Source organism: Rattus norvegicus, chromosome 6 (genome assembly GCF_036323735.1).
Source record: "Rattus norvegicus strain BN/NHsdMcwi chromosome 6, GRCr8, whole genome shotgun sequence".
In the NCBI taxonomy this organism is placed as follows: Eukaryota; Metazoa; Chordata; class Mammalia; order Rodentia; family Muridae; genus Rattus; species Rattus norvegicus.
In genome coordinates, this window is record NC_086024.1 from 102534559 (window position 1) to 102544342 (window position 9784).

Sequence of the window (9784 nt, forward strand, 5' to 3'; positions counted from 1 at the left end):
AATTTAAAAGGCATTATTTGAGACTTGATTCTACTTTTCCAGCAGAGGGCCCAAAGGATGGTGTGACACAGCTTTGTAAAGAAACATACTCTAGACAGGATTTCCTTTCACTAGTGGCACACTTCTAAGGATTCATTCTCTTCATGAATGTCAGCTAAAACCGTTATTAAAAAAATGAAATATCCCTAGAACAAAACCGTATAACCACCGGATTCACATGAAGATGACCTAGTGGAGACAAGCTGGACCTCACCTTACCAACAAGCTATCAAATCTGTTATGTTTAAACAGTGAGACCTCCAAGGAAGGAGATGCCAAGTAGTGCTTCAAAGCTTCGGACCACAATCAAACGCAGCATCCTTTTCAACAGAAGCAGAAGCTCATCTGAATATGTTCATGGATGCTGACATCAACATTTAATCATCTCCTCACTCATCCAGGAAGAGGGGGAGATCAGTTACTACTGTACTTTATTGTGTTCAACCAAATCACCATGTTACAAAAATAACAAGCTGCCATAATAAAAAATAAGGCTCCTCTATCCAGCACCAGATAGCATCATTTTACTTTCAAGCCTAGAAATTGCACACTTGTATATAAACCAATCGAAGATGAGGATTGAGAGTTCATCTTGGTGGATTTTTCCTTTGATGAATATGAAGTGTCCTTCCTTATCTTTTTTGATGACTTTTAATTGAAAATTGATTTTATTTGATATTAGAATGGCTACTCCAGCTTGCTTCTTCTGACCATTTGCTTGGAAAGTTGTTTTCCAGCCTTTCACTCTGAGGTAGTGTCTGTCTTTGTCTCGGAGGTGTGTTTCCTGTAGGCAGCAGAATGCAGGGTCCTCATTGCGTATCCAGTTTGTTAATCTATGTCTTTTTATTGGGGAGTTGAGGCCATTGATGTTGAGAGATATTAAGGAATAGTGATTATTGCTTCCCGTTATATTCATATTTGGATGTGAGGTTATGTTTGTGTGCTTTCATTCTCTTTGTTTTGTTGCCAAGACGATTAGTTTCTTGCTTCTTCTAGGGTATAGCTTGCCTCCTTATGTTGGGCTTTACCATTTATTATCCTTTGTAGTGCTGGATTTGTAGAAAGATATTGTGTAAATTTGGTTTTGTCATGGAATATCTTGGTTTCTCCATCTATGTTAATTGAGAGTTTTGCAGGATACCGTAACCTGGGCTGGCATTTGTGTTCTCTTAGGGTCTGTATGACATCTGTCCAGGATCTTCTGGCCTTCATAGTTTCTGGCGAGAAGTCTGGTGTGATTCTGATAGGTCTGCCTTTATATGTTACTTGACCTTTTTCCCTTACTGCTTTTAATATTCTTTCTTTATTTTGTGCATTTGGTGTTTTGACAATTATGTGACGGGAGGTGTTTCTTTTCTGGTCCAATCTATTTGGAGTTCTGTAGGCTTCTTGTATGCCTATGGGTATCTCTTTTTTTAGGTTAGGGAAGTTTTCTTCTATGATTTTGTTGAAGATATTTACTGGTCCTTTGAGCTGGGAGTCTTCACTCTCTTCTATACCTATTATCCTTAGGTTTGATCTTCTCATTGAGTCCTGGATTTCCTGTATGTTTTGGACCAGTAGCTTTTTCTGCTTTACATTATCTTTGACAGTTGAGTCAATGATTTCTATGGAATCTTCTGCTGCCGAGATTCTCTCTTCCATCTCTTGTATTCTGTTGGTGAAGCTTGTATCTACAGCTCCTTGTCTTTTCTTTTGATTTTCTATGTCCAGGGTTGTTTCCATGTGTTCTTTCTTGATTGCTTCTATTTCCATTTTTAATTCCTTCAACTGTTTGATTGTGTTTTCCTGGAATTCTTTCAGGGATTTTTGCGATTCCTCTCTGTAGGCTTCTACTTGTTCTCTAAGGGAGTTCTTTATGTCTTTCTTGAAGTCCTCCAGCATCATGATCAAATATGATTTTGAAACTAGATCTTGCTTTTCTGGTGTGTTTGGATATTCCGTGTTTGCTTTGGTGGGAGAATTGGGCTCTGATGATGCCATGTAGTCTTGGTTTCTGTTGCTTGGGTTCCTGCGCTTGCCTCTCGCCACCAGATTATCTCTAGTGTTACTTTGTTCTGCTATTTCTGACCGTGGCTAGACTGTCCTATAAGCCTGTGTGTCAGGAGTGCTGTAGACCTGTTTTCCTGTTTTCTTTCAGCCAGTTATGGGGACAGAGTGTTCTGCTTTCGGGCGTGTAGTTTTTCCTCTCTACAGGTCTTCAGCTGTTCCTGTGGGCCTGTGTCTTGAGTTCACCAGGCAGGTTTCTTGCAGGGGAAAAGTTGGTCCTACCTGTGGTTCCAAGGCTCAAGTTTGCTCATGGGGTACTGCCCAAGTCCTCTCCGCGGTGGCAGCAACTGGGAAGATCTGCGCCGCTCTTTCCGGAAGCCTCCGTGCACCAGGGTTCCAGATGACGTTTGGTGTTTTCCTCTGGCGTCTGGATGTGCACAGAGTGCAGTCTCTTCTGGTTTCCCAGGCGTGTCTGCCTCTCTGAAGGTTTAGCTCTCCCTCCCACGGGATTTGGGTGCAGAGAACTGTTTATCCGGTCTGTTTCCTTCAGGGTCCGGCGGTGTCTCAGGCGCAGGGATCCTGCCACTCCTGGGCCCTCCCCTACTGGAACCCAGAGGCCTTATACAGTTGCCTCTTGGGCCAGGGATGTGGGCAGGGGTGGGCAGTGTTGGTGGTCTCCTCCGCTCTGCAGCCTCAGGAGTGCCCACCTGATCAGGCGGTGAGGTCTCTCTCCCACGGGGTTTTTCAGCCATACGCCCCTTATCCCATCCCCCTCCCCCTGCTTCTATGAGGGTGTTCCCTCTCCCCAACCACCCTACTTCCCCCCCCCTGCCTCAACATTCCTGTACCCTGGGGTTCCAGCCTTGGCAGGACCAAGGGCTTCTCCCTTTGGTGCCCAACAAGGCCTTCTTCTGCTACATATGCAGCTGAGCCATGGGTCTAAATGTGTACTTTTTAGGTAGTGTTTTAGTCCCTGGGAGCTCTGGTTGGTTGGCATTGTTATTCTTATGGGGTTGCAAACCCCTTCAACTGCTTCAATCCTTTCTCTAAGTCCCCTGTCGTCCACCCCCCCATTGGGATCCCATTCTCAGTTCAATGGTTTGCTGCTAGCATTTGTCTCTGTATTTGACAGTGCTCTGGCAGAGCCTCTCGGGAGACAGCTATATCAGGCTCCTGTCAGCATGTACTCTTTGGCTTCATCAATATTATTTAGTTTTTGGTGGCTGTATATAAATGGGCTGTATCCCCAGGTGGGACAGGCTCTGAATGGCCATTCCTTTAGTCTCTGTTCCAAACTTTGTCTCCATATCCCCTCCTATGAATATTTTTGTTCCCCCTTTTAAGAAGGATTGAAGCATCTGCACTTTGGTCATCCTTCTTGAGCTTCATGTGAGCTGTACTCCATTGTGTAGATGTACCACATTTTCTGTATCCATTCCTCTGTCGAAGGGCATCTGGGTTCTTCCAGCTTCTGGAAGGCTGCTATGAACATAGTGGAGCATGTGTCCTTGTTATGTGGCACACAACAAAACTTAGGCATTTACATTGAACTCTTTACAAAGTACATATGGCCTCTTCCATAAAGATGGGTTCTGTTGACTCAGAAACATGCTCAACATAAGGGTTTAGGAAGAATGACTGAGATAAGCAATGTCTGTGAGAGCTGGAATTGATCTGGCTCTAAGATAGCACAAAAGTCACTTAGACTGTTGTAAAATGCATTCCACATCTTCTATAAGGAGAGGTTTTATTGACTGAGAAGCAATGCTTAAAGTATGGGGGGAGGGGATGTCTGGATAAACAAACATAAGTCTGGGGGATTGAGGTGATGGCTAGTCCTACAGATAGCGAACATCGTCAGGTTATAGACCACATCCATTCCCAACCTTCTGGGTGGAAAACAGGTGAACATCTCCTGACTTTGAAGAGACAAGCCTGCGTGTTTAACTTTCCTGGGTCTCCTAGTACTTATCTGTGTGTACGAGGACCTTATACCCTCAACACTTTTGAACTATCAGTCAGAATAAAACTCTTTCTCACTTAGTTTTATCTTGCCAGAATATTTTATCACCAACAGGGAAATGAAATCAGACCTTACGTTCCTTCCATCTCTTACGTTTCCTCTTCTATTCTATTCTCTTCTCCCTCCCCCAACACACACACACACACACACACACAACACACACACACAACACACACACACACAACACACACACACAACACACACAACACACACACAACACACACAACACACACACAACACACACACACAACACACACACACAACACACACACACACACAACACACACAACACACACACACAACACACACACACACACGTTGCATCTGACATCTTTCTAAAATAGAGAATAACTACTCAAATTTTAATTTAACTGAAACAGATAAAACTAAATCTGATCAAAGAACATCTATCCTTCATTGTATAGAAGAGAGGGGCCATGGGGGGTGTGACATAAGAAGGTATGTCGCAAATAAAAGCCGAGAGGAAGAAGACAAGAAATAGTTGTCTCTGACATTTAGAGGAGCCTGATGCTGGATGTTTTCAGATTTGTGTGTCTGATAAATAATACAAGAGTGCTTGTTGAGGACAAATCTAAGTTGAAAAACAACCCATGGAGAAGAGAGATGTGATCAGCAATCTCAACAGAGAAGACTAACCTACCTGACACCCAAGATACCAAAAGGACTGTTTCTCACCCATGGTAATTAATCCCCTCATAATTAAATAGCCTTCTAACTACTACCACCAACACCTCTCCTCCTCCTCCTCCTCCTCCTCCTCCTCTTCTTACTCTTCCCCCTCCTCCCCTTCCCCTCTTCCTCCTCCTTTTCCCCTCTCATCTTCTTCCTCCTCCTCCCCTCCTCCTCCCCCTCCTCCTCCTTCTCTTCCTCCTCCTTTTCCTTTCTCTCCAGCAATAGATTAAATTATCTATCTAGGTAAGCTAAGATTATGCCTACTGGATAAGAAAATTTCATCATTTAAAAAAAGATATTAGGAGTAGTCAATCCTGGGATGTTCTTTACTTAGAAAATGATGTTCCTATTTTCCAAAATCCTTAGCAATTTCCTTCCCATTCAAATGGTTTGGCAAATCTCACATATCTGGCATCTTATAAGCCATAGGGCTTATCAGAGAAGGAAGTTGGGGATCTGGGATTACAGTGCTTTCTAAGGAAAATTTAAAACCCTCATACTTTTTTACATTTAAAATTAACATTTTAACATTCATATTTAGCAAAAGAAATGCAACTATTTAATAAGCAAATGAAAATGTTATTGTCATTTAAATGTGAAATGTTCCCCCATTGGCTCATGTATTTGGATACATAGTCCCCAACTGGTAGTACTGTTTGGAGAGGTTGTGGAACATTTAAGGGTGAGTCATGCTAAAGAAAGTATGTCATTGGGGTTGGGCCTTGAGGCTTTTTAGTCTGCTCACTTTCTGCTTTCTGACTATGGATGCTATGAGACATATTCCTGCAGCTGCTTTCCTACCATAGTACATTGTATCCCCTTGAACTGTGAGTCAGCATAAACCTTTCCCTCTTAAGTTGCTTTTTGTCAAGTATTTTGTCACAAAACAAGAGCAGTAACCAGTACAGAGGCATTCATTATTACTGGATACATTCATTTAGCTTACTCAGAGCTCACCATGGATCAGGCACTGCCAGAAGCACTAAGCAACACTCTTAAGTCTTCATGACTAGGAGCTCAATTAATCCCAGTAATAATCCTATGTGGCGAGAACTATCATTTTCCCAATTTCAGTGGGAATGATGAGACTGAGTCACAGAAAAATTATGTTAATTTATCAAGATCAAACAATGGATCCGCTGTACAGTCAAGCAGTTGGAACTCTGGGTATACATACTTAGATACCAAGCTAGGCAACTTTGTGAGGAAAACAAAAACTCAAAAGCGATACCTTTTCTTTCCCCAAAGACAAAAGCAAACAAACAACAGACAAATAAACCTTAAGCACTGGTGAATACTGGTAACATCAGTTTCTGGAAGGATGTGAGAAGATGAACACTCATGCATTATTCCAACATTAGAAAGCGACCCACAGCTGCTTTCTAAATTGCATGTTAAACAAAACCTCTGTGCCTCTGAACCTCTGGGGAACTCTGATCTGCAAGAATAAAAGGACAAGTATGTAAGTTTACATCAAATCATAGGGGGTACGCATTTAAAATTAAAAAAAAACTGTCCATCATAGCACTGTGGTTCAATCATTTGTGTTACAGACACAGTAGGAAAAGTATGCAGCTATTAACTGAGTATAATTGGCATCTATTGATCTACAGAAAGTTGCAATAATGTGTAAAGTGTGCCTCCTACCCTTTTGGCAAATTATTAAAGCATATTTAACAGTGACCTGAGATACAGGACAGGAAATTATTAAATACATATACAAATATGCATTATGTTAGTTTTATATAGATTCGTATTGCCTATACAGTTTAAATATCTAATTTAGCTAAACATAATTGTAAATGTAAATGTAATAATCAGCTTAGAAAATATGTTTTAGGCTTTCAGCTCTACATAGAAAATTATGTGAAGAATATAGCTTTTTAAATCAAAAGTGAAAGGTTCGTTTATATTCATGGAGATTTCTTCCATACAGGCATTGCCTCGTACTGTTTCCTGCAATTATAGAATAAACATTATTTTTTCCTAATGGGTATTTCTAGCAACAACAATGAAAAAGCAGAAAGAATACTTTGTTCATTCTTCAACTAATACAGTTACTGATCAGTGGAGAGCAATAGCATTTAAAAAAAAAATCAGTGCAGATCTGCAACCTTTGTGTGTTTCTTCAGTTTCACAGGAGGGGACTGCATGCTGGGGAGGGTGTGTAGGGCTGCTGGTGTTGAAAGGTTTCAAAAACCTCCCTTTCCTTTGATAAAAAGTGGATCCTACATGCATTTTTTCACCTCTAAGTTCCTCTCTCCAGATTCCATGCAGTGCAAAGCTTGAAGAAGGAAAGGTGAAATCTGATGCTGCGGCCGAACGTGAGAATGAAAGACTGAGATCGAATGCTGGCATCTTAGGGTTTCTTTTTGCATGAAGCATGCTCGCCCTTCTGAGGCTGGCGAAATTTAAAGTGCTGCTGCCATCTTCAGGAGTTCCCCACTGTCATATTGGAAAACAGTTACAAGTCGGCTGGATACAGCCTCAGAGCCCTTTCCAGGAATCTGTCATTGTGGTTAGAAAACAGTGATTTCGGATAAGAACCTAAGGCTATTTCCTACTCAAGCAGCTTTTACTGTCTGCTTAATATTATGGGATGACAACCTCTCTTTGAGAGGCAATGTAAGCAAAAAATTAGTGTCCAGAGTGGGGGAAGACTACGCTGAGACTTTAAAAATCTGTGGAGGCTGAGGGTTATAACATTTTGAGTGGCACTGCTGGCTTGGAAGCCATTGACATGATCTCTTTGTGGGAGGCACCTGCTCAATTTCCACAGGCAACATTAAATCCAGAGACCATTTGGTTGAAAGGAACCCGTGGGTTTTCATTTCTACCTGATAAACTTGGTGGTGGGTTTACTGTTGTTAATCCTGAGTCCAGCCTCCTTCTCTGTTGCTTGATTGACTGAGTTACAGGTTAATTGAGAGGAAAGGGCAAATTATCTTCTAGTCATCTTGGCATCTTCACTGAGTCACGAAGAAAATTAAGCCTGAAACAAAAATTGGTCCACTGTCTTTCTTAAAAAAAAAAAAAAAGATTTATGTATTCATTCTCTGTGTAGGAGGTGGGGTGGAATGTGTGAAGGTACTAAGCTGTGTGGGAACCAGCTTTCTTCTACCACTTAGGTCCTGGGGATTGGACTCAGGTCATTAGGCTTGGCAGTGAGCCTGTTTATCTGGTAAATCATCTCACTAGCCAGCCCTCGCTCCCTCGCCATGGTCAGAGATGCTAATAGTCACGATTGGCATAGGAAGGCCATGGGACTATGGCCTCTTGGCAGGTTCTAGTTCAAGCATCACTTTTGAATACCTCACTTTGCATTTGTTCTTTTTGTTTGTCGTTTGATTCATTCGTCATTTGAAGGAGGTCGAAGTGTATCGTACAGAGCCCCGGTTTGCTCACGGTTTGTATTATTAAAAGCTGAGAATAAGCCCTTCAAACTTGTGCTTGGAAAATTCTCACATTTCAGAAGATTTTCAAGTCCCCCTTCAACATGAATCTCATCACTGAAGAACATCCACAGAGAGAAGAATGCCACATGGGTATAGTATGCAGCCAGCACCGTAAAGGCTATTAGGTCATCTCCATGACACTGGACATATTCTGCTGTATTTATCCTTGCTGTCTGAAACCTCCCCTCCGGAGTTAATTATTTCTTTAACAATGAATTTCTGGGGGTCGGTGAATACTCTGGGTATTCTGGGAGGAGCATTACGTGTACCAAGTCTTCATTTGGTGAAGGCCACACATCCTCGTTTAGCAGATAACTCGGAACTGTGCACAATCACACAAGCTTGCGGCTCCAGTGTGCCTTCCTGATACTAACACTGCTCTCACAACCGCGTCACTGAAGCTGTAGTCAGCTTTCTTCCTGAGCTCCTTCCTGCCTACCATGCTTACGAAACAGTCATGTGATGGATGCTCGGCTGTGCCACAGTTGAGGCGTTGTGACTCTTGTTAATATAGCCCTTAGACAGGAAAAAAATAAGTCAGGCCTAAAATTAGGCCATAAACCTAGAAAATGTAAAAATGGCAAGTATGACTCAATGCTCTTTGTGCTCACAGCCACTGGGGGCATCGCCGGCTTATACATGGCAGGACAAGGAGTGAACAGATTGTAGGCTGGAGAAATTCCACAACCTGAAGATAATCTCGAACCCATGTATAATGCCATGAATTAAAAATAAATAGCCAAGGACCCAAAACATACAGAAATGCATTTAAACACAATCTGGCAGCAGGGCCCAACTACAGATTTGAATATTTATTCCTCCTTTACTTCCTACCCCTTATTACATCTGACCACTCGGGCCTTGAAATGTGAAAACAAATGGTCCCTTCCACAATACCCCCTATTTTGTTTTATGTGTCCTGATGTTACTATTCCTGGATCTCGGAACACCAGTCTTAATTTAATGTTAGGGCAAATCCGGCCCAGTTTGATTTCATAGCACTTGCTGTTCTGTCTGTTCCTTTTACAGAGGTCTAAATGGCTTCCAACTCAGAAATGAAACAGTGAAGCCACTACATCTCAACCCAGTGCCCTTAGAAGCCTTTGGGGCCACCACACAGCTGCTTGCAGCTTAATGGACCGCTCGCTCTTTCATGCACTGCTACATGGGGTTGCAAAAAGTAGACCATCTCCAAAGGCATTAGGATTTAGACTTGAAGAAAGTGGTTCTCATATGACTTCACCTGAAGGTCAAAAACCAGTCCTGGACCTTTGTACTGGGTAAACTTTGCATTCAGGCAAGTCCTTGGAGAGCAGATCCATGACTCCTCATGCCGATCCGTTTTTCTGCTCTAGCAGTCATCATTAATATTAATGCTGAAGTGGAAGGTGAGACATTGCAGTCCTGGGGCAGAAAGTCAGTACAAACGGGCTCACTGTGGATCAGCCCTGCTGCTAATAACGAAGAAAACTGCACACTGCTCTAGGGTCTTTTTGGCAGGGTTCAGATAAACGCTACACAGACGCAATCTGTAAACAGGGATGTCACCAGACCTATAATGACACTACACATACTGGAAAATGAA